The 26,458-nt window shown below is 43.6% G+C and overlaps 1 protein-coding gene across 9 annotated transcripts in view; it reads right to left on the reverse strand.

Annotated features, from left to right (window-relative positions):
• Window positions 1–26,458, reverse strand: part of FBXW11 (F-box and WD repeat domain containing 11) — a 135,560-nt gene that overhangs the window by 105,393 nt on the left and 3,709 nt on the right. For 4 of the 9 annotated variants that reach the window (XM_051843606.3, XM_008255388.5, XM_089336210.1 and 1 more), the window contains exon 2: window positions 20,766–20,928. The exons of the other annotated variants lie outside the window; for them this stretch is intronic. The gene's annotated coding sequence lies outside the window, so the exon portion shown is untranslated. The remainder of the gene's footprint in view (window positions 1–20,765; window positions 20,929–26,458) is intronic. 9 annotated transcript variants of the gene reach the window in all.

Here is a 26,458-nt window from a genome sequence, read left to right on the forward strand (position 1 = left end):
ATTCTTGATGAATAAAAAGAATTAGGATAAAATACACAAAAATCATAAAGAATAGCATTTTCAAAAGTGTATCCCTTGCATTTCAGTTTTTAAAACAAAATAAAGAGGGAGAGGATCTTGGAGGCTGGAAAGTTGGGGCAACACAGTGAAACATGTTATCTATCATGACAATCATCAAGTCAATTTTGCAGAGGAAGAGAGTATTTGCAGCATTTCCTAAATTTACTTGACCTTAGGTAGCAACTTATGCCAGCACTGGTCTTATTAATCACTGATAGAGACACACAAGGAGGGGAGGGTGTCACTGCTGCACCGTGATCCAACCCTGTCTAGTCTCAGAAGCTACGCAGGACCAGACCCCGTGGCTGCTTGGACAGGAGGGAGGTTGGGAGGAAAGGACAGCAGTTAAGGCCATGGACAACTTCAAAATGACAAATGAAGTATCAGTGAGACAAAAGTATTGGCCAACTTTCAAGTCAATCACAATTCAAAAATCTGGTTTGAAGGCAGAGAAGAATCAAAGGATGCCTTTTGATCTTTTAAGAAGAGTTTCTGATATCAATTGCTTGTCAGGATCAAATCAATTAAGAGATGGGTATTCAAACAGAGGATACCAAGAGTTTAAGGACAACCATATCCACAAATAACACAGACTTTTGGTCCAAGATGGTGGTTCTCATTTGCCCTCCTAAATTTATTTCCTCACTCAAACTGGCAACTGTTTGGGAAGCACCACTGTTTGGAAACACTGTTGGGAAGCGGTAGATGCTGGGAATGAACAGAACAAGACATGTCTGATGTGATCCTTATCCCCACGGAGGTGCTAGAGGGGACTGTCTAGCAGGGGATTGTGCAATACACTTAGCAACTACAATTACGGTAACAGCTGCAAAGGACTGAAGGTTGCTAGAGCATGACAAGGAACGCTCACCTATCAGAGTCCTTAGGGGCCCAGACACAGGCTCTGCGGAGCCGACGCTTGAGCTAAGCTCAGCATAGGATAACTAGGAAGGAAGAAGGAAAGAGTGAAGTCCCCCTATAATGACGATAACAAACAGTAATGCTTGTGAGGGCCCTGAGGCAGAAGAGACAGAGAAAATGAAATAAAAAAAAAAAATCAAGGTCAGTATTGTGGCATAGTGGTTAAAGCTGCCAACTGTGACGCCAGCATCCAATACGGATGCCATTCAAGTCCCAGGTGCTCTATTTCCAATCCAGCTCCCTGTTAATGGCCTGGGAAAGCAGCAGAAGATGGCCCAAGTGCTTGGGCCCCTACCACCCACATAAGAGACCCAGATGAAGCTCCTGGCTCCTGGCTTTGGCCTGGCCCAGCCCTGGCCATTGCAGCCATTTGTTGAGTGAACCAGTGGATAGAAGAGCTCTCTCTCTGTCTCTCCCTCCCTCTCTGTAACTCTTTCAAATAAATAAAAATAAATCTTTTTTAAAAAATAAGAAAAAAATCACTGTGACTAAAGTAGAGAAAACCAGGATAAGAGACAGCCAAATGGGTAAGGCTCAGGAGGAAAACACGGTCGTCAAGGCTCATCAAAGGAACGTGAAAATAAAGCACCATCTACACTGGCACTGGAAATCTGGCCAGGATGCTTAATACTTCTCATAAGGAACAGCTTGCTTCCACCTCCTGACTCCAGCTTCCTGCTAATTCAGACTCTGGGAAGGAATGGTGATGGCTCAAGTAATTGAGTCCCTGCCAGACACATGGGAGACGTAAATTGAGTTCCTGGCTCCTGGCTTCTGCCTGGGCTGGCTGTTGCAGGCATTTGGGAAGTGAACCAATGAATGGAAGCAGGCTCACTCTCTCATAAAAAAAATTAATATAGGCAAAAAACTTATATAGACATTTCTCAAAACAGACATACAAAAGGGCAACAAGTATTTGAAAAGGGGCTCAACTTGACTATCATCAGGAAAATGCATATCAAAGCCACAATGTGGTGTCGCCTCCCCCGGGTGTTGGTAAGAATAAGAAACTTTTGCACACTGTTAGTGGGAATGTTAACTGTAAAGTCACTATGAAAAACAGTGTGAAGTTTCCTCAAAAATTAAAAATAGGGGTTGGTGTTGGGGCACAGCAGGTTAAGCCGCTGCTTGCTATGCCAGCACCCCAATTTAGAGTACTGGTTCAAGTCCTGGCTGCTCTGCTTCCAATCCAGCTTCCTGCTAATGCATCTGGAAAGGCAGCAGAGGATGGCCCAAGTGCTTGGGCTCCTGCCATCTGTGTGGAGACTCTAGGATGGAAAGTTCCTGGTTCCTGGTTTCAGCCTGGCTCAGATCTGGCTAGTGAGGGCACTTGGAGAGTAAACCAGTGGATGGAAGAATCTCTTTCTCTCTCCCCTGCCTTTCAAATAAATAAATCTTTTGTTAAAAAATTAAAAATACAACTACTCTATATATGAGATCCAGAAACCCCACTTCTGTGTGTATATCTAAAGGAAATGAGGGGTCAGTGCTGTGGCGTAGCAGGTAATGCCGATGCCTGAACTGCTGGCATCCCCTGAAGTGCTGGCATCCCATATGGGCGCCAGTTCAAGTCTCAGCTGCTCCACTGGAAATAAGGTTTGCTGCATGAAAAGGAGGAAAAGCCCATGTCAGCACTGGAAGGAATTCCCAGCAGAAGCCCGCCTCCCAGCTCAAAGCTGCAAAGGGTAACAGTAGAGTAAAGCTGTTGGTGAGGCAAATCGCCACGGAACCGAAGGTGCTTCACAAAGAGCATCCACAGCCAGGGTCTACCCAGAGCCGGGACTCAGTTCACCTTTTCCAGGGACAGTATGCTGAGTAAGGCACACACTTCTGTGGCTGGCTTTCACAAAAATGGCCAGTGCCAGCACACAAGGTCAACGCTGACCCAGCCGCAGCAAACCCAGATGTTCCTCAGCCACGCTCTCTTTCCACAGCCTCCCCATGCACCTGGGTCCAGAATCAACAGAGCAGAACTACAGCTCTCTACACACTGCCCTTCTTTACAAAAAGAAAGGCTCACAGTCACAATGTAGGAAAGGCATGTCCAATGCTACTAGCACTCAGAAATGTTTCATTAAATTGGGATTTCAAAATATATAGTAAAGCTCTAGAATGACATATACATGGAGAAAAATTTTCACAGAAAGAATGCGGTCTGCCCTGTCATGTTTATATGGCAAGAATACAAAGTGGGCAAAACTTATGGCCATTATATAAAATAAATATGCTCTTAAAATGCATATCTCCCTCAAACCAACAAATGCACCTCTTAGAACTTATCCCTAAGTAACACATATAGATGTGTTGAAGATTAATGTATAAGAAAGAAACAAACCAATTTTGTACTGTCATGTATTCAGAATAACTTAAATGTCTAACAAGAGTATTTCAGTTACCCATTTGCACATTCATATACTTGAGGCACCTCTTCAAAATATTATAAATATACAATGACTGAAAGCCGTCACAAATATTGTTGAGTTTTAAAAGCAGTCTACAAAATAATTATATATGTGACAAGCATGTATGAAACATATATAAATATAGAAGGAAGGAAAGAATGCAGCCCTCAAAAAAAAAACAATAATTATCAAAGGAACGATTTGTTCCTTTTGTTTCTTATTTTACATTATTTTTGTCCTCATTTTTTTCCTACAATAATGTAGATTACTTCTGTAAAAAGAAAATACTGGCTGGCATTGTGACAGTAGGTAAAGCTACTACCTGTGACACCAGCATCTGATATAGGCGCCAATTCAGTAACAGCTGCTCCACTTTCAATCCAGCTCCCTGCTGATGTCCTGGGAAAAGTGGTGGAAGATGGCCCAAGTATTTGGGCCTCTGTCACCCATGTGGGTGACCTGGATAAAGCTCCTGGCTCCTGACTTTCACTTGGCCCAACTCTGGCCATCGCAGCCCTCTGGGGAATGAACCAGCGGATGGAAGATCTTTCTCTCCCTCTCCCTCTTTCTCAGTAACTCTTTCAAAGAAACAAATATTGTTTAAAAAAAAAAAAAGTAGGGACCAGCGCTGTGGCCTAGCAGATTAAAGCCCTGGCCTGCAGTGCTGGCAACCCATATGGGCACCAGTTCTAGTCCCGGCTGCTCCACTTCCCATCCAGCTCTCTGCTATGACTTGGGAAAGCAGTGGAAGATGGCCCAAGTCGTTGGGCCTCTGCATCTGCGTGGGAGACCTGGAAGAAGCTCCTGGCTTTGGATCAGCTCAGTTCTGACTATTGCGGCCATTTGGGGAGTGAACCAGCAGATAGAAGACCTCTCGCGCTGGCTCTGGCTCTCTCTGTAACTCTTTCAAATAAATAAAATAATATTTTAAAAAGAGTGAAATAAATTTAAAAAAAAAAAAAGTGAAGCTGTAAAACATTTTTTTAAAAAAGTAGAAGAAGAAAAAGAAAATACAAGTTCTGTTAAATAGTATGAGTCCGTCGTCCTAGACTGAACTCCCGCACTGGGCCCCAACTGACAAGATGAAAAATCAAAATGGGGGGGGGGGGGGGCAGGGGGGCAGTGCTGTGGCACAGTGGGTTAATCCTCTGCCTGCAGAGCTGGCATCCCATGCAGGTGCCGGTTCTGGTCCCGACTGCTCCTCTTCCAGTCCGGCTCTCTGCTGTGGCCTGGGAAGGCAGTGGAGGGATGGCTCTGGTTCTTGGGTCCCTGCGCCCGCGTGGTGGGCCTGGAAGAAGCTCCTGGCTCCTGGCTTCAGATTGGCACAGCTCCAGCCATTGTGGCCATTTGGGGAGTGAACCAGAGGACAGAGGACCTTTCTCTCTGTCTCTCCCTCTCACTGTCTGTAACTCTCTCTCTCTCAAATAAATTAAAAAAAAAAAAAATCAAAATGGGGAATGGGTGTTTGGCCCAGCAGTTATAATGTTGCTTGGGACGTCTACATCCCATATTGGAGTGCCTAGGTTTGAGTCCCAGTTTCACTTCTGATTCCAGTTCCTGCTATTGCCTACCATGGGAGGTAACAGGCTCAAGTACTTTGGGTTCTCACTCCCAACATGAGATACGGGAATAAAATTTCAGGCTCTTGGCTTCAACCTGACCCAACCCTGGCTGCTGGGGGCATTTGGGGAGTGAACCAAAGGATCTAGAGCTCTGGATCTCTCTCTCCCTTTAAATTAAATAAAGAAATACAATTTTTAAAAAAATCAAAATAGAGTCACCTATGGTAAAGCTACACACAAAGAAGCTTCTATTTGACCTTCTGGAGGTACCAGAATGAAAGACATGACAATGGGGGCCAGCACTTCCAATCCAGCTCTCTGCTATGGCCTGGGAAAGCAGTAGAAGATGGCCCAAGTCCTTGGGCCCCGGCACCCACATGGGAGACCCGGAAGAAGCTCTTGCTGGCTTCAGATCGGCACAGCTCCAGCCATTGCAGATATCTGGGGAGTGAACCAGCAGATGGAAGACCACCACCACTACCCCGCCTCTCTGTAACTCTTTCAAATACATAAATAAATCCTTTAAAATATTTTTAAAAAGACATGACAATGAAGTTCCCTGTGCTTCCATTCCCACATCCTTTAATCCTTACAAAAAGCAATCTACAGTAATCTAATGTTAACCAATCCATTGGTTTTCTACTGAGCTGTCTCCCTGTTCCTGCTTTCCAAGGCAAGTAACTGAAACGATCAATCCACTTTCTGCCTTTCTGCTTTCATCAGCTCTTTTCTATCTAGAGAAATCAGCTTCCCCTGTTGAGTACGTCAGAACATGTATTCTGTTTTATGGAGTGAAGTACTGCCTGAACCTAGAATCAAAAACAATGCCAAGTCACCTCTTCAGATGGCTGGAAGATCAATCGATCTCTCTCTCTCTCTGTCCTCTGCCTTTCAAATAAATAAGTCACTTTAAAAATTGTTTTGTATAAATAATTTTCAAAAGCATAATCAAACGGCCAACAGGCAAGTGAAAAGATGCTTATCATTAGTCATTAGGGAAATATAAATTAAAACCATAATGAAAACAAACACACACATACATACACACACAATGAGCTACCACTTCACAGCTGTATCAGGATAGCTAAAACTAAAAACAGGCAGAGCATGAGGCCCAGCCCTTAGGTCACCACTTGGAACACTCGCCTCAAGAATGCCTGTTCCAGTCTGGCTGTTTCAGTTTGGGAGGCAGCCCATAAGAGACCCAATTCATTCTGGGATCCTGGTTCCTGGATTCAGCCTGGTACAGCCCTGACTGTTTTGGGTATCCCAGGAGTGAACCAAACAAATGAAGAGATCTCTCTGCCTTTCAAATTAAATGAAAAGAACAACAGAAAAATGAGAAAAGGAGAGGAGAGGAGAGGAGGGGAGGGGAGGGGAGGGGAGGGGAGGGGAGGGGGAGGGGGAGGGGAGGGGAGGGGAGAGGGGAGAGAGAGGGAAGGGAGGGAAGGGAGGGGAGGGAGGGGAGGGAGGGGAGGGGAGGGAGAGGAGGGGAGGGAGGGAGGGAGGAAAGAAACAAAAACAAAAAAAATGGGGCCAGCGCTGTGGCATGGTGGGTTAAGCCTCCGCCTGCGGCACCGGCATCTCATATAGGTGCCGCTTCGATTCCTGGCTGCTCAGCTTCCGATCACGCTTTCTGCTGGTGGCCTTGAAAAGCTGTAGATGGGCCCCTGCACCGACATGGGAAACCCAGAGGAAGTTCCTGTCTTCAGATCAACCCAGCTCTGGCCATTGTAACCGTTTGGGAAGGAATCAGCGGATGGAAGATCTCTATTTCTCCCTTTCTCTGTAACTCTGTTTCTCAAATAAATAAATAAATCTTGAAAACAAACAAACAAAAAAAGACGGACAGCCGGCGCAGCGGCTCAATAGGCTAATCCTCCACCTAGTGGCGCCCGCACACCGGGTTCTAGTCCCGGTCGGGGCGCCGGATTCTGTCCCGGTTGCTCCTCTTCCAGGCCAGCTCTCTGCTGTGGCCCGGGAAGGCAGTGGAGGATGGCCCAAGCACTTGGGCCCTGCACCCCATGGGAGACCAGGAGAAGCACCTGGCTTCTGCCATCGGATCAGCGCAGTGTGCCAGCCGCAGCGCGCGGGCCGTGGCGGCCATTGGAGGGTGAACCAACAGCAAGGGAAGACCTTTCTCTCTGTCTCTCTCTCTCTGCCTGTCAAAAAAAAAAAAAAAAAAAAAAAAAAGAAGGACAATGCCAAGTGCTGAGGATAACATAAAGCAAACAAGAGTTCAAATTACTTTGGAAACAGATCTGGCAGCTTCTGCAAAACTAAACATATACCCTGTGATAGCAGAATTATATATTTTGGGGCCGGTGCTGTGGCATAGCAGGTAAAGCCGCCATCTGTGGTGCTGGCATCCCATATTGACACCAGTTCAAGTCCTTGCTGCTCCACTTCCTAACCAGGTCCCTACTAATGGCCTGGGAAAGCAGTGGAAGATGGCCCAAGTCCTTGGGCCTCTGCACCTGCATGGGAGACCTGGAGGAAGTGCCTGGCTCCTGGCTACAGATCAGCCCAGCTCTGGCCATTGTGTCCATTTGAGGAGTGAACCAGCAAATGGAAGATCTCTCTCTCTCTCTCTCTCTCTCTGTAACTCTCTGTAACCCTGACTTTCAAATAAATTAATTAATCTTAAAAAAAAAAAAAAAAAAAAAGAGGGGCCGGCTCCATGGCACAGTAGGTTAATCCTCCACCTGCAGCACCAGCATCTCATATGGGCACCGGTTCTAGTCCTGGCTGCCCCTCTTCCCATCTAGCTCTCTGCTATGGCCCAGGAAAGCAGTGGAAGATGGCCCAAGTGCTTGGGCCCTGCACCCTCATGGGAGACCGGGAAGAAGCTCCTGGCTCTTGGCTTCAGGTCGGCGTAGCTCTGGCCGTTGCGGCCATCTGGGGAGTGAACCAACAGAAGGAATACCTTTTTGTCTCTCCCTCTCACTTTCTGTAACTCTACCTCTTAAATAAATAAATAAAATCTTTTAAAAAAAAAAAGCTAAAAGAAAGAAATATATATTTGGTCTCTGCTGCCCTGCTGTACCCCACCCTTTTTCCTGGCACAAGAACTAAAACCTTTGGAATTCCGTGATAGGTAAGATAACAACTTTTATTTTTCATAATAAACCCCTTCCAACAACAGCTGAGTCAGCTAATGAGGTGACTCTTGGAGGATGGGGGCTGGCTGCCAGGGCAACCAACCTTGCAATCAGAGGACCAGAACTTTCAGTGCTTTGACACACAAGCTCTGCAGAAGGAGAGGAGCTGCAGACTGAGCCACATCACCAATGCCCATGAATCAATTAGCCACACTAGAGTAATGTGCACTCAAAAAAAAAAAAAAAAAAAAAAAGTAGGATTTGGAGAATTTCCAGGATGGTGAATACATGCATGTGCTGGGACAGTGGTGCACTCCAACTCCACAGGGACAGAAGCACCTGCCCTTGGGCCCCTGCACCCACATGGGAGACCCAGAAGAAGCTCCTGGCTTCGGATCGGCGCAGTTCCAGCCATTATGGCCAACTGGGAAGTGAACCAGTGGATGGAAATCTCTCTCTCTCTCTCTCTGTAACTCTGATTTTCAAATAAATAAAATAAATCTTCTAAAAAAAATCTGTAGCTACAGAAAGTAGGCTCAAAAACTTAGATGAAAATACAATTCCTAAAAAATCACCAACTTCTAGAACTCACTAGTGATGTAGTATATAACAATCATTAAATAAATGATAACATTAAATAAATTACATAAAGTACAGGAGAATGACTACAAAAGGGAATAAGGGAAGTTTTTGGGGAAGATACAGATGTTCCAGAGCTTGACTGTGTCATGGTTTTTTCAGTGCATTTATATCTCAAAACCCAAATACTACAACTTAGAATGAGTACACTTTAATAAATGTAAACTATGATACAGCTAATAAATAAATAATGAAAACCACAAAAAAGATAATATTATACACCCATCAGGATAGCTAAAATTAAAAGGACTGTCAATAGATGATGTCTGGAACTCCCTTTATTAGAGATTGGGAGTGTAAATTGGTACAGACATTTGGAAAACAGTTTAGAGTATCTACTAAAGCTAAATATATGCCTATCCTATGACACAGTAATTCTACTCTTGGGTTTTTATATCTAACAGAAACAAGTGCTTATGTTCACTGTAGAGGTGTTATCTCTAAAGCAGCCAAGCACTCAGCAATCTCAGTATTCAAGGAACCAAGTAAAAAGAACAAACCATGGCCTATAAATACAATGGAATACTACACAGGGAAAAAAAAAAAGTATGGCTACACACAACAAAATGCATGAATTTTACAGTGAAAAACTCAGGAATATATGTTGTATGAATCCATTTATAAGGAATTCAAAAACAGACATAACTAGCCTTACAGTGAAAGAGGACAGAACAGGCTTGGAGGAAGTTCACACACAGAGTGAGTTACAGCCAAGCAAGAGATCCAGAAATGTCTGTCTCTTGACTTGTGTAGCACACAAATCTAAAACTTCATTAAGCTGTACACTTCAAAATGTGTAGTCTTCAGTGCATGTAAGTTACACACAATAAATACATATATACAAATGCTCTTTTAAGGAATCTTTGTTCATCCCTAGGAGTTGGAAGCTTCTTACACAGTAGCCAGGTGTAGCTTTTGTCAGTGTGAGTCAATCTCACTTTCTACTCACTTACATGTTCTTCAAATCTATCTCGCCCAATGTCTGGGCTGGAAGCGATACTAAATATCTAGAATAATGGCATTGGCAGTGAATCTAGATAAAGCTGTGTTCCTACCAGACAGGGAGGATTTTCAACAAAACAATTATTTTAAAAATGATGACTTTTTTAATGTATATTTATTTATTTTCCTTTAGTTGAAAGGCAGAGACAGTGAGAATGTCTATCAGCTGATTCACTTCCCAAATACCCAAAACAGCCAGGGTTGGGCTAAGCAGAAGGAAACCCAGAGCCCAGAACTCCATTCAGGTCCCTACATGGGTGTCAGGGACCCACAAACTTGAGTCATTGTCTGCTGCCTCCTAGAATGCATGATTAGGAAGCTGGATCAGAAGTGAAGTAACAGGGGCTGGCGCTGTGGCATAGCAGGGAGAGCCGCCACCTGCAGTGCCAGGATCCCATATGGGCGCTGGTTCATGTCCCAGCTGCTTCCACTGCCTGGGAGGGCAGTGGAAGATGTCCCAAGTCCTTGGGCCCCTGCACCCACATGGGAGACCTGCAAGAAGCTCCTGGCTCCTGGCTTCGGATCGGCACAGCTCCGGCCATTGCAGCCATCTGGGAAGTGAACCAGTGGATGGAAGACATCTTTGTCTCTTTCCTTCCTTCCTTCCTTCCTTCCTTCCTTCCTTCCTTCCTTCCTTCCTTCCTTCCTTCCTTCCTTCCTTCCTTCCTTCCTTTCTCTCCCTCTCTCCCTCTCTCCCTCTCTCCCTCTCTCCCTCTCTCCCTCTCTCCCTCTCTCTATCCCTCCCTCTCTGTCTCTATCTCTCTGTGTAACTCTTTCAAATACATAAAATAAATCTTTTAAAAAATAAATAAAAATACAAAAAATAAACTTATTTTGGAGCAGGTACTTGGCATAGAGCAGTTAGAATGCCACTCTGGGATGCCCACATCCCATATCAGAGTGCTTTGGTTGGAGTCCAGGCTCCACTTTCAATTCCAGCTTCTGCTGATACACACCCTGAGAAGCAGTAGATAATGGTTCAGCTGGTTGGGTCCTTGCCACTCACATGGGGGACTCAGATTGAGTTTCCAGCTCCTGGATGCAGCCTGACCAAGCCCTGGCTATTGCAGGCATTTGGAAAGTAAACCAGCTGATAGGAGATCAACTGGCGGCTCGATCAGTCAATTTATCTGTCCAAATAAATAAAATAAATGAGTTTATTTTTGGTGCAAATATTTTGAAAGAGTACCTATGAAGGATATTCAAAAAGTACATGGAAATGCATATTACCAAAAAACTATACAGTAAGTTCAAAAGTTTTTGCACAATAAACATCTTTTAATCCTCTTTTTCCATAAATTTGTGGAGTACCCTCCTACACACATATATGCCCATCTATCACATCAATACAATCTATCCACTCTACATCTAAAATGCCTCATTTCCTCCTCTTCATACCATCTGTTACTATCTTGTAATTTCTTCCCTGAAAAACTCCAACAATCTACTAATTGGTCTCCCTGCTCCAATTTTCCCTGCTCAAATGCACCCTCCAAACTGCCTGCCAGAATGAACTCTAAAGCACAGATCTTGCTCAAATGTTCACACTCAGCTCTCTTCTTGAATCACATCTACCACCCTCACACCTCCTACAGCCTATAAAGGGATCACAAGTTAAAAAGCTTGGATGTTGAAGCACATATAGCCCGTGCCAGGGCCAGCGCTGTGGCATAGTGTGTAAAGCTGCCGCCTGCAGTGCCGGCATCCCATATGGGTGCAGGTTCGAGTCCCGGTTGCTCCACTTCCAAACCAGCTCTCTGCTATAGGCTTGGAAAGCAGTAGAAGATGGCCCAAGTGCTTGGGCCCCTGCACCCGTGTAGGAGACCCTGAAGAAGCTCGTGGCTCCTGGCTTCAGATTGGCCCAGCTCCAGCTGTTGCAGCCATTTAGGGAGTGAATTAGCAGATGGAAGCTCACTCGCTCGCTCTCTCTCTTTCTGCCTCTGTCTCTCTGTAACTCTGCCTTTCAAATAAATAAGTATTAAAAAAAAAAAGAAGACCACCTTGCGGCGCCGGCACACCGGGTTCTAGTCCCGGTCGGGGCGCCGGATTCTGTCCCGGTTGCCCCTCTTCCAGGCCAGCCCTCTGCTGTGGCCCGGGAGTGCAGTGGAGGATGGCCCAGGTGCTTGGGCCCTGCACCCCATGGGAGACCAGGAAAAGCACCTGGATCCTGGCTCCTGCCATCGGATCAGCGCGGTGCGCCGACTGCAGCGGCGGCCATTGGAGGGTGAACCAACAGCAAAGGAAGACCTTTCTCTCTCTGTCTCTCTCTCTCACTGTCCACTCTGCCTGTCAAAAAAAAAAAAAAAAAAAAAAAAAGAAGAAGAAGAAGAAGAAGAAGAAGCAGCAGCAGCAGCAGCAGCAGCAGCAAGTATATGCATAGGCAAAGTGAGCTCAGCCTTACAGGTTCCATGGTAAACAGGAAGGTACAAGCTCTGACCCAAAGGAACAGCTGCTATTGAGCTCCAATGTTCAAGTAAAACCAGAAATCAATGATTGGATATGAAATGCCTCCAGTTTTGCTTTTTTTTTCTAACTGCGTACATTAAAACATGTCTGAGAAGCTCTATGTATCCATGGGAACTCAGAACCTACTATCTTGGATTATAATCTACCTTTCCAAAATCAATCACCTCAGTCTCTTCACACAAGGTACACTCCAACAGTACACAGAACTACTTATTTGCCCCTCCTGAAACAGAGCACACATCACTGTCTGCCAGCCATTGGTCACTCGGTGACCTCTGCTAAGAAACCCTTCTCTGCTCCTGCACATCCGTGCCCATGTCTAATTTCTGCCCAGATCTCAAAAGGTAACTTTAAAAAATGTCCCTTGGGAAGTTTCCTTCCTTTTTCTAGCTGGCACAACACTGTGTACCCCTCATGATCCTTGGCAGTTTTCACATCATGCTACACTCTCTCATGTAAAACACTAAAAGCCTCTGGAAGCAAAGTGTGCATCTGATTCTGCTCTGTAATCTCCACATTATCAAACAGTACCCAGAACAGAGAACCTGCTCAACAATAAACGGAAGACACCATTTAGCTGACTATTTATGTAACAACATGCACCTCAATTTGACAGCTGTCACACAAGGTCGCTTAGATTTTGAAAATGAAGTCAACGAGTTCAGAAAAAAAATACCTATAGTATTAAATGTAAACCAGAAATAACACCAACTCAGGTTCTTTCTTCTTTGTTTGGTGGATCAAAAGAATCTAGAAGCAGTGACAGCCGCCAACAATTTTGGTTTCTAAATTCCATTCCCCACAAAAAAGAACCATGCCTGATTCCCACTCTGCAAGTAGGGCACAGGGGCATTTTGTGCCCAAAAAAAAAAAAAAAAGAAAGAAAGAAAAAGAAAAGAGCCAAAACACACAGACTGATGGGGTCATGTCAAAAAGAAATGGAGGGGCAGGCGCTGTGGCGTAGACTGCCGCCTGCAGTGCCGGCATCCAATATGGGCACCAGTTCGAGTCCAGGCTCCTCCACTTGCAATCCAGCTCTCTGCCATGGCCTGGGAAAGCAGTAGAAGATGGCCCAACTCCTTGGGCCCCTGCACCCACGTGGGAGACCCAGAGGAAGCTCCTGGCTGCTGGATCCTGGCTGTATCGGTGTAGCTCCAGCCATTGCAGCCAACTGAGGAGTGAACCAGTGGATGGGAAGACTCTCTCTCTCTCTGCCTCTCCTTCTCTGTGTAACTCTGCCTTTCAAATAAATAAATACATCTCTAAATAAAAAAAAAAAAAGGGTGGGGGAATAGAAGCTAACTGGAAGGGGCTGCCTTAAGCAAATCTGAGAAAAATGAACATCAGCAGAGACTGTAACTGGTTGTTAACACTCTGAATAAATAAAAGTCCATGAGAGTAGAATGATAAAGATATGAAAAGTGGAGGAAGGGAGGCGGCCTCTGTGATTGCTAGCCAACATATGAAGAAGGAATGACTAGGAAACCACACGTTTTAACCCCTATCATAATAACGGATTTCAGGATCAGGAAGCTGAAACACTGAGTACAAAGTTGTAAGTGAACAAGATATACACAAGGTGCCAAAACAGTGTCCCAAAGTTTGCCCTCTAACAGCCAAGAAGAAAACGCTATGTTCTCTGAGAGACCAGGCTATTGGCACCATAGCCAGGGCTCATACTGGTGTAAGTTGTCACGTGTGCCTCCTGAAGTGATTCAGTGGAAGGCACACTTCACCTATGAGGAAGCATATATGTCCAAATATTTAGCCTGCATGCCGCACACCTAACTTCCAGCTTATAGAAGGATGACAGACAAATCAAATGGAACCACAAGGACATAAATAAGAATGTTGCACAATTAACTGACCTAGACATTTTAAAAAGTTAATGCCAAGGAAAGGGAGGCAAACGTAGAAGGACGGTTTAAATTGCAAAAGAGTAGGGGCACTGGAGCGGCGCTGTGGCGCAGCGGGTTAAAGCTCAGGCCTGAAGTGCTGGCATCCCATATGGGCACTGGTTCTAGTCCCGGCTGCTCCTCTTCCAGTCCAGCTCTCTGCTGTGGCCTAGGAAGGCAGAAGATGACCCAAGTCCTTGGGCCCCTGTACCCACATGGGAGACCTGCAAGAAGCTCCTGGCTCCTGGCTTCAGATCAGCACAGCTCCGGCCATTGCAGCTTCTCACTTCTCTCTCTCTCTCTCTAACTCTGCCTCTCTCTGTAACTCTGTCTTTCAAATAAATAAATAAATCTTAAAAAAAAAAAAAAAAAAAAAAAAAAAAGGAGTAGGGGCAGGAGTTGTGGTGGGACACTTGATACTGGCATCCCATATGGGCATCAGTTCAAATTCTGGCTGTTTCATTTCCAATCCGGCTCCCTAACGACCTGGGAAAAGCAACTGAAGATGGTCCAACTGTTTGGGCCCCTGCCACTTGCATGGGAGACCCCAGAAGAAGCTCTCCTGGCTCCTGGCTCTGGCTCAGCGCAGCTCCAGCCATTGCAGCCAGTGGATGGAAGACCTTTCTCCTTCTTCTCTCTCTCTAACTCTGCCTCTCAAAGAGAGAGAGAGAGAGAGAGAGAGAGAGAGAGAGAGAGAGAGAGAGAGAGGTCTTCCATCTGCTGGTTTACTCCCCAAATGGTGGGGATGGAAGATTTCTCTCTGCCTCTGCCTCTCTGTAACTTTGCCCTTCAAATAAATAAATCTTTTAAAAAGAGAGAGAGAGAGAGAGAGAGAGAGAGAGAGAGAGAGAGAAAGAATAAGCAACATCTTATTGGCTGCACCAAATACCTATCTGCTATCAGATATTTTTAGGGGACCCACCTAGCATTTCTCCTGGGAACCTGTCTTGAAAATATACTCCTTTTGGTGAGAAAGGACATGTGTTCAAAGTTAGTCCTTATGGCATTATATCTAACACCCAACAGACTGTAAATAACCTACATACAGATTAGTCCAACTGGTGAAAGACATCATGGCATTTCTGTACAATAAATCAGCACGTAGCATGTGTCTTTTAAATTATCTCTTCAAAACATATGAGAGTTCTTTGGAAAGTAATATGAAAGGTGACCAAGTCATATTTCACATTAACCAAATCAAGGTGCAGAACAATGTATATCAGTCACATATACATATCTAGAGGGGTTACCCAAGAATGTAGTTGGGTGGCTGCACCTAAAGGGAATGAGCACCTTTCTCCCCGCACCCCCACCCCATGTACGCCCTTCTGTATCTTAGGAATTTTGTATCATAGATATATATAAATCATTCAAAAACTGTTGTCAAGTATTGACTGACTGTAGCTATAATGAACTTTTCATGCCTCCATGCTTTCATTACCAAAACTTACAATTGAGTTGCATGTCACTTGGGAATTAGGAGCCAAAGTGAGCATACAAGGTGAAAATAGCAGAGTGAAAATGTGCCTTAAAAGCTCCTGACAGATGTGCCACACTTGAAAATCAACACAGCATCTCAATAATTCCAAAAGAACTAACTTTCAGTCCAGCACTAGACCAGTTCAGTTTCTTCTACTGACTAGTACAAAAAACAGCTGACTTGTATTGGGCCTCAAATTGTGATGTTAAAAATGTGCGTCTTGGGGCCAGCGCTGTGGCATAACAGTTAAGGCTGCTGCCTGCCGTGGCGGCATCCCATATGGGTGCCGGTTCAAGTCCCAGCTGCTCCACTTCCGATCCAGCTCTCTGCTGTGGCCTCGGAAAGCAGTAGAAGATGGCCCAAGTGCTTGGGCCCCTGCACCCATGTGGAAAACCCAGAAGAAGCTCCAGTCTCCTGGTTTTGGATCCGTGCAACTCTGGCCATTGCGGCCATTTGGGGAGTGCATCAGCGGATGGAAGACCTCTCTCTCTCTACCTCTGCCTCTGTAACTCTGCCTTTCAAATAAATAAATAAATCTTAAAAAAAAAAAAAAATGTGTGTGTCTTAAAGTACCATCATCACAGCCATCACAGCTAGATAAGAAGATTCGGGAACTGAGACAGGCTGAGAAAAGAGCAGATTTCCATTTCTCATATCAAGCTTGATCCAGAACCATGATTGTTTAGGTTCTTTTGCTACTATTTTTGTTAGCAGATGCACAGAATTTAACTTGTGTAAATGTACATAAGATGTGCAGTGATAACACTGAACTTTTTAAAGCATTTCGAAAACTGTGTCTTGACCAATTAAACAATTACAGTGGAAGAGAAAAATCACAACTCAAATATAATGGCCTAACTTGCTGAGTAGGACTAGGCTCTGGCTGACTATAACAAAATACCTAGTTTAAAAGGAGAATGTGGGCCGGCGCCGTGGCTCACTTGGTTAATCCTCCACCTGCAGTGCCAGTATCCCAGATGGGTGCTGGGTTCTAGTCCCGATTGCTCCTCTTCCAATTCAGCTCTCTGCTGTGGCCCAGGAAGGCAGTGGAGGATGGCCCAAGTGCTTGGGCCCCTGCACCCACATGGGAGACCAGGAGGAAGCACCTGGCTCCTGGCTTCGGATCGGCATAGTTCCGGCCATACTGGCCATTTGGGGGGTGAACCAATGGAAGGAAAACCTTTCTCTCTGTCTCTCTCTCTCTCTCACTAACTCTGTCAAATAAATTAAAAAAAAAAAAAAAAAGGAAAATGTGGTAATACCACCTCTTGGTCAGCATCACATATGATCTCAGTTCTGCCTTATAACTGTTAGCCCATCTCTTTATGTTGGCATTCCCTTACAATATATAGATGCTTCAAACTATAATCTGAGTAATCTTGTAACTCCACTAAAACAGCTACAACTAGTGCTAAAATTCCCAAACATTTCTCTCTAACTCTTCCTTCTCTGTAAATTCTAGGCTGATATTCCTACCAGATACTTTTCTTAGATGATCCATCCATAAGCAAACTCCAATTCATCATAACCCAAAGTGAACTCATTCTTTCTCTTCCCCCAGTCTGCTTTTCTTCCAGCAATTCCTTATCTTGGAGAATAGAACAAACATCCATCCAGGTGCTCAAAGCAGAAAAATCTAAAATTCATACTATATTCCTTCTCTCTCCTTCTACTAAAGCCAATCCCTAAATTCTGTAAATTCTAACATCTTTATCTCTTTCAAATGCACCCTACCCCAGCACCCCTATTGTCAAAGTTTGGTTTTACCATCACCATTGCTCCCTTGGACTAACAGGTCTCCCCCTCTTTTAATCTTTCCCATCCATTTGCCCATACCTGAGAGTAAACTTCCTAAAATATAAATTTGATTATGTCACTCTTACTACCTCAAGAACAAGCTCCAGAGGGCAGGCATTTGGCATAGCAGTTAGGCCACCACTTCAGATGCCCACACGGCATATTAGAGTGCCTGTTTCAAGTCCCTGGTCCTCTATTTCTGATCCAGCTTACTGTTAATGGAACCCTGGGTGGCAGCAGATGGTTCAAGTACTGATGCCAGCATCACCAGTAGTGGCTTAACCCACTATGTCACAACGCCAACCCCAAGAAAAACATTTTTAAAAGAACAAGTCTCAAAGTAATAATATAATAAGTAAAAATTAAGCTCCATTTACATGATGTAAAGCAGGCAGAATGTAGTAAACAGGTATGTTTACTTCTGAGTATGTTCCTATTCTACAACATACTCTATGATCACATTTAACAAACAAATACTAGTTTTTCAATAGAAAGAGACCAGAGGGAAGCAAGGTAATTCAACTGCCTTTTTCCAGGTAAGAATGAACACAAAGTGGATCACAGCAATAATGAAGGAAACCCAAGGGCCTCCCAGACCTGTAAGTCAAGAATGCCTTCAAGCTGAATGTATTAACCTGTCTAAAAGTAATGCCTTAATCAGAAAGGACTTAGGAAGCAAGAGCAGGCACTGAAGATGAGGGAAGAAGTTTTGTTGTGGGGAATACCAGCCATTCCTAATGCCAGCTGAATGCATGGGCTCAGCCCTGGACAACAGGCATCTCACTTCCCTGGCTGAGCTGCAACTCTGAACTGGGTGGTAAAGTCTACCTCATCTAATGAGAGCAGCACAGTCAACTGGCTTGAGTCCTGCAGGTCTCTCTGACTCTTGTTTCTAATCTGAAAAAAATTAAACTAGCATATTAATTAGAGCCTCAAAAGCAAACCTGCCATCAGAAAAAATATATACTAATTATGCCAACATCCATGTATCACTGTAAATTCTTAGAATTCTGTTTTTACACATGCATTTTCTAAGGCTGGTTACTGTTAGCCCAACCCTGGGATAAAGAGCTGCCTTGAGCATGCTGATCAGATCAGGTTTCAGAGGGTCCTAAGCCAAGGACTAGACACAGGATACTGACAAATTTTAAAACTATATATCTGGGGGCCGGCACTGTGGCACAAGCGATCCCATATGGGCACCGGTTTGAGTCCCGGCTGCTCTACTTCCGACCCAGCTCTCTGCTATGGCCTGGGAAAGCAGCAGAAGATGGCCCAAGTCCTTGGACCCCTGCACCCGCGTGGGAGACCCGGAAGAAGCTCCTGGCTCCTGGCTTCAGATCAGCGCAGCTCCGGCCGTTGCGGCCAATTGGGGAGTGAACCATCGGATGGAAGACCTCTCTCTCTCTCTCTCTCTCTCTCTGCCTCTCCTCTCTCTGTGTGTAACTCTGACTCTCAAGTAAAAATAAATAAATCTTTTAAAAATAAATTAATTAATTAAAAACTATATATCTGGCCACTTGAGATATACATTTCATTAAGCAAAATTTAAAATTCAGTCACTAACTTGCAGAAGTGCACTTCAAAATAGCCACACATGACTGGCAGCTACCACACGGGACAGTCAGTGCAGATCATGAACATTTCAATCATCACAGACAATCAATCACGGACAGCACTATTGGGAAAGAACTTGAATTAACCTGTTTCAAGTTCTCCTGGGAAACAGCCTGACAGATACCCCTGGCTGGCAAACACAGAGCCTCAGAGACTTTTCTACAGGAGGGAAGGAACAGATATTCTACAACTGATTCCTTCCTCTTCACTGGGACTTCTCGATGCCAGAGCCCTGTACACAGTGGGAGTCTTTAGGATTTCTGCCTGTCTACTCCCGGGCATACTCTGAGCTGCATGCTGTACAGCACATTCTCTGGAGCAAGGCGGCCTTATCTCTAACAAGCTGTGTGATGTTCAACATGTTATTTAACTCCTCTGCCCTCCGGCCTCCTCACCAGAAAGGTAGAAATAACGGTATCTCCCTCAACAGGTTACTATGAGGATACAACAAGTTCACACATACAAAGCGCCTACACTGACACTGCAGACAGAGTGAGTGCCCTGTGGTACCCCAACCCACACCCTGACAGCCCTTCAGATGACAAGTGTGGGAGATGCTGACCTAGGAGAAATACTAGCAAACACAAAGAAATTAAACTAAAACAAGCACTACAAAGGCAGGGTGTCAGTCTATGACAAATAGAAAAAAACTGAAGATTAAACGGAGAGGGTAATCTGGACAGAGTATTAAAAACCAAAAAAACCAAAAAGGCATGTTTTCAAGAGATTGCCTGGCAATGTCTTACTTATAAGGCTGACAAACTTCAAGTCAAATGAAGTCTACACAATCAGCTACTGAGCTATTTAAAAACCAAAAAATACTAAAGAGGAAGTGAGAAAATACATATTTCAGCTCACCAGACCACGTGATACTTCCCTGTGTACAGCAAGTTTTGGTACTTATATGCACTGCTCCTAACATACTCCTAAGTTACCTTCATGTTCACTTGACCTAAAGACTTTCTGATTTTCAGTCAGCAAGCAGAGCACCAGACCTGATTAAAATATCATGCCAAACAATGACCCAGAGCATGTTCTTTTAGTGAAAATGTGCTGTAGAAAATCCCCCCATCTTCTTGCAGAGAGGCAGCTGGAAAAATCCAGATGCTGAAGTACAAACTCCAGCAAATACAGCCAGGTGGAAAGACCCAAAACTTTTGGGACACAAAGACCCAAGCTAAAGCCTGGCTCTGCCCATGTGCCAGCTGTATGACCCTGAACAACGTGTACCTACTTAACACTTATGAGTTCATTTCACTATCTGTACAATGCAGGGGAAGCACTGTGTCAAGTAAGCAGAAAACACACTAGGTTATGGAACATGCCTATAACAGGGCCTGGTGCTTAGCAGATGTTCGCAATAAACAATTGCTACAGTTAGGAAACCCTCTTAAGACCCTCCAAGAATCCTAAGAATAAAAGACTACTACTTTATAAGGTAACTACAAAAAACTTTTTGACCAGATATTATCTGTAAAGCAAGTGTCATAATGCTTCAAAATTACCACTTGTTTTCCATATTTTCCAGGCTATACCCCAAACAAAATTTCCCTATTTACTGTATTCCCTGTTAGCCTATGACTAAAAACTGTCTTGGTCTATAATAAAAATAACTGCACTGTGACACTGAAACAGTGTTACTAGCAATTCCACCAAATATACCTTCACTGATCTACATCCAAACATGACACCGAGAACAAATATCTAATATTTCCTTCTTTGCATGTTAACGGGAGAAAATGAAATAAAGAAAGGGATTTTTTTAAAGTTTCTTTTAGGGAAGTGAGTGCCACAAAACAAAACAATACAGGGTAATGGCTTACCTGGAGAATATTTTTGTACTTCAGATCCACCAATCCAGAATGAATGGGGGTATTCCCTTTCAGACTAGTCTGAGAAAAGACAGCAGTCAAGCATCTTCCAAGATTCTTTCCGTTTACTGTATCCAGCTTTCTTCAACAAAATCCCAAACATGCACTTCGGTAACTGTTGAAAGACAGAAAGCAATCCATACACCCACCATGGCACCAGCGGCAAAGGACAGCCACCAAGAAAATGAAAGGAAGGGTCAATGGAGTGGTGGATCTGAGGCACAGAAGACAGCTTAACAATCCCTGAGGCAGCTTTTTGGCAGTACTTCTCACCTCTGGTTTTAAAGAGGATACAAAATTCCATATGGCAAATAACAAAGCCTCCCTGATATTAATATTCACTCATAATAAATAATATGCAATTTCCAAATGAGAGCCACTAAAAGCTTATCCTATTATCCACATAGGTGTCTCTGGCCATTCAGCCAAAGGACCTTCCTCATCCATTTCCTAAGACAGCTCTTCCACCATCACAAAAAGTGTGTCAGCCAAAAATAATGATATGGGGATTGGGTGGGGGCTAAATATCTCCCAATAAAAATATTTAAGCACCTAGCAGAGAAATCTTTGGGATTGCTACATACAAGACATCAAATCAACACATTATCCAAATCCTCCTCCCTCAGCTGAAGTATAGGACATTTCAAAACACATAACTTAAGAGTACAATAAAGGCCAGTCCCCACAATGGCCAGTCATTGGATAAGCCATAGAACAAAACAAAGATTACTAATAAACAATTTATAAGATGACACCTTTAAACACTAAGCCTGGTCCATATTATATCACCATTCTTTTTCTACCGTACCAACGATCTCATTAGACTGCAAATTCTAAGACTTATAAGATTGTGGCTTCCTTGCATATAAATGTTGCTGCTTCTTCAATTGCCACACTACTGCCAAAATGCTTCTAGCAGTGATCATAATAATACCTACTTTTATTGAAGGGTTACTAATGGGCCAGGCCCTTCACACTAATTACCCAAATTCAATGCTCTTAAAAGAAAAGAAAAAAGGATAAGCAAAAAAAAAAAAAATTCTTGCCCCAAGTCCCCTACTTACTAGGTGGGATAACTCACGCCCTTGTCCCAGAGCTGCCTCCCAAGTCCAGGGACCAGAAAGGCCATGAATCCTTGGTCAGAAGAAGAGAAAGCCTGACTCTCAAAGGTCCCAAGTTAATTAACTGTTGGAATGGAGAAGTACAAAAATACAGAAGAGCAAATATCTCAGCCCAGCTGAACCAGTTGAGCCATCCGGAAAGGGCAAACTCCCTAGATGCTGCCACTTAAAAAAACATTTCATTAACAGAGGCCTGTAATCCTATGGCCTACAATACTACTGTTAAAACAAAACACATTTATTACAATAGTATCCCAGTAGTTTTTGTGTTCTGCAGCAAACACTGTGTCCCTGACAAAGAATCTCAAATCCAATTGAACTCACATTTTTTTAAATCACAAGATCTGTTGCAAGTCCACAGGCATTGACTAAGGATGTTCTGACTGTTGACACTGTAGGCAAAGCACCTGAAGTGACTGAAATGCCAGCCTGGGGTTAACCTCACGTTAACAATCAGATGGAAATATCTTTCTTAATAGCCACAACTTCAAAGAGTGGTCTAAGTGAAATGCCAAGCAAATAAGGAGTGCTCAAGTTTTTCTAAGTGACACTACTTTAAAGCCTAAGAATAAACTGGAAATCAAATTTTGATAATAGTAACCAGTAGGCTATGGTTAGTGGCTAATTACTAAGGAATATACTAACTATGCTTTGCAAAGTAAAACTTAGTTACATCCAAAACGCAGAATGAATTACAGCAAAACACAATCACCATTTGACTAACAGACTCATTTCTGAACCTCTGACTTCTCGGGCTTTTTCCCTGTACTACTGAGCTAATTTCCCCCACTTCGCTTCAGAAACTCTTGAATGCCTGGTTGGTGGCCAAGCCCTGTGCTACATGCGAGAGAGGAAGATTAACAGCAGTGTCAGAACCAAGCGCTTCATGTCTCCTGCTCCTTTCTCTCTGAATCTCGCAAGCAGTCACTTCAGAAAACCAAAATATAGCTTATAATTAGTTCTCAAAACGGATTAAACGTAACGCAACTGAACTTTAAAAAAAATTTTAAAATTATTCAAGTCTCTTTTTCCCAATAGTAGAGTCCTTGCTGGATCGTTCTTTTTCTTCAGGGGATCAGAGTTTCTAGTTTTCAACTAGAAAACGCTTTCCCAGATTGTCTGTGTTTATATCTGTACACCTCCCCACTCCAAGTAGAGATTTCTTTTCCATGTTTCACGTTAATGTCCCAGTGTTTCCACTTCAAAGCTTTCCATTCTGTGAAGGTTGTTGACTAAATGTTTCCTGCTGACATCACAAAACTCCATAATCTTCAAGTTTTGATAAAAACAGTTAAGATCCAGATTAGAGACACTCTACTGGATTGTCAGGTCTTCCTAGTCTGTCTATCATTTGCCGATAAAGACAAACTTCCTGTTAGGCAATTGCAATCAGCAGAAACTCAACAGAGGGTAACAAGCACACACTGGACCAACAGGTTTTTTCCCCTATTGTTAACTAATTCAATGAACAACAATACTACTACTCAGGAGGAAGTCTTGTATACTCACTGCTTACTATGCTAAAGGGCAAAATCACCAGCTTGGCTAACGCAAGAATAAGGATTCAACAATCATAATTTTCCAGCCAAAACCAAATCAGAAAGAAACCACAACGCCCGTGTTAATGTAAACTCATTTCTTTCAACCAGAGTATCTAAGACAGGGCAAGATGGGTTCTATCTGCAGAACACAGATCGACATGCCGAATTGGTAGTTCTTAGTCATTTAAACAGTATCTCCTCAGTTTTTCAAGATAGTATTGATTGTGTATGACTGCACCATTTCCCCACAACGATGGCTCATGAATATATGACTAAAGGCAACTGCATGTAGACTTCTGTAAAGCTTCACAAATAAATATGTGCACAATCCAAGAGAAAGTAAACCCTTTTCCACACCATCTGTCCTGATTTTACAAAACATGATCCCCGTGCTTATGGGGAAATCAGACCAGCCAGGGCTGGCTGAAACACGAGCCCCTGCAAAGTCCTTCCACATACTGCTCTCAACAACTCCGAGAAATATCTAGCTTTCCTCATTTTTACAGATCATGAAATCACACCACAGTGAAGTTACCCTTCTGAAGGTCACAGATAACAAATAGCACAGCTGGGATCCAAACTCAGGGGTTTCACTCAAAAGCCCACACTTTTCCTCAGGTCATAGGACCTTAGAATTTGGTTTCTTCAATTCTTTGCTTACAACCACTGTCGGGGATATGTATAAATCAATGTGTATGTTGTGGAAAAATCTGTAAATAATGGTTAAAATGTCTACAGATGTCCTGAGAGCCACAAGTCACCCTCCTCCTGCCCCTCACCAGTCTTATTCCTCTATTCATCTCCACCTTTGTCTTAAGGTCATCATAAAGAAATCTTAAGTTTTAACAGAATAAAAAAAAATCTAACAATTTAAATCAGTAAATATGTACTGAGCATGCACACGCTGAGCACTGTGAGGGAGTACAGGATAATCAGAGCTTCCAGAAGTGGAGTTGAGACACAGTCACAAGATTTTCAAATATTCAGGAAAGTGTATGTCATATAAAAATTAGGAAAAATTATTGCGAAAATTAATAATGTAGGGAAAATTTCTAGAAAAGAGGATGATTAAGATACGAGCAGAGGGGCTGGCGCTGTGGGTTAAGCCACCATATGGGAGCAGGTTCATCCCAGCTACTCCACTTCCAATCCAGCTCCCTGCTAATGTGCCTGGCAAAGCTGAGAATGGACTCAAGTCCTTGAGCCCCTGCCACCTAGGTGGGAGACCAGAAGCCCCTGGCTCCTGGCTTTGGCCTGGCCCAGTCCCTGCCTTTGTGGCCATTTGGGGAGTGAATCAGCCGATGGAAGATATCTCTAATTCTGCCTTATAAATAAATAAATCTTTAAAAAAAAAAAAAAAGATACAAGCAGGAAGCAGCCATGCATGAAAATAATCAGCAAGAAACTTCCACTCAACATTTACTGAAAAGGCACTGCGTATATGAAGGAGTGCCACAGGAAGATGAGTAAGACCACATCCCTTCCCAAATGGAGTTCATCATTTAATAAGGGACATAGATAGGTAAGAATAATACAAGTCTGGCATACATTAAGAGCTACAAGATAAGTACAAAGTGCCAGAATTCATGCATCTAACAATGATTTTCAAGCAGGCAGGCGACAGACATACAAAAGACAGAGTAACTGTCATCATAACATAAATTGACCCTTTCAAAGGAGGTGGCATCTATTTTGCTTTGTGAGTGAACAGGACTTTATCAGCGTAGACAGAAGGGAAGGTTGCTAAGATGCCACCTAAGCCAATCTGGCCAGAGAGTCAACCATTAGTTCCTCGCAGTAAATTACAGTAGCCTTATACAAATGCACTTAGGCCAGACAGTATTTGTGCTGACAAAAGAAGCAGGGTGAACAGAATTTGGAGGACTATGATCCTCCATGCTTGGCTGGAATACAGAGTAAGTGAGGAAAGTGAGAGGAAAGGACAGAAAGAAGACTGGAATCTGGAAGAAGACTGGATTTGGAATCACTAGGATTTGAAATGCTTTCTTTCCAGTAAAGCACAAAGCTCACAAGTAGAATTCAGGATCTCAGAGACCACACAGAGCAGAAGACTTTATTTCTAAAGTTTTTTTTTTTGTTTTTAATTATTTACTTATATGAAAGGCAGAGTTAGAGAGAGAGAGAGAGACAGAGGCAGAGACAGAGATCTTCCACCTGCTGGTTCATTCCCCAGATGGTCACAATGGCCAAGGCTAGTGCAGGCCAAAGGCAGGAATTTGGAACCCCATCCGGGTCTCCCAAGTGGGTGGCAGGAGTCCAAGCACTTGGACCATCTTCCACTGCTTTCTCATACACATTAGCAGGGAGCTGGATCAGAAGTGGAAGCAGCTGAGACCCAAACTGGCACTTATATGGGATTCCAGTGTCACAGATGGCAGATTAACCGGCTGCACTATAACGCAGGCCCCTATTTCTAGAATTCACAGCTCAAACACCACTAATCAAAGCGCCAGATGTGCTGTTCTTGGAATCGATGTAATGGCCTGTGATGCTCCTGGGCTAGTCATCTGAGTCTGCAGGGGCCACATGCATCAAGACCTGTGTGCAAGAACATGTTTACCTTTGTCAAATGGAAAAGGACATCTAACCAACTGCAAAATCTGGGACAAAAACTGATCTATTTGAGCCACAGCCTCTTTAGACAGGTCAACAAGGTCTATAATTATGTATGTGGTTTATTTCATTAGGACCCTAATGAAACGTGCATCTATTGAATGTGCATTTGGTTAAGCTAGCACAAAACTAGAGGTACACCGGGATAAACGACGGTAAGCCAAATTTCTTGACGCAGTCACTAACCATCCCACCTACTCCACTTAGAAAGTCAGTGACAGGAAGTGAGGGAAAATGATCCAAAAAGAGAAAATGAGAAAATTCTCCAGTAACTTATTTTTCTTTCATCTCCTGGGCCCTGAGACCTGGCTCTACTTCAACAGCTTGAAAAACAGAATTTATATCACAT

Source organism: Oryctolagus cuniculus, chromosome 6, assembly GCF_051225735.1.
Source record: "Oryctolagus cuniculus isolate XC-2025 breed Fujian yellow rabbit chromosome 6, ASM5122573v1, whole genome shotgun sequence".
Classification (NCBI taxonomy): domain Eukaryota; kingdom Metazoa; phylum Chordata; class Mammalia; order Lagomorpha; family Leporidae; genus Oryctolagus; species Oryctolagus cuniculus.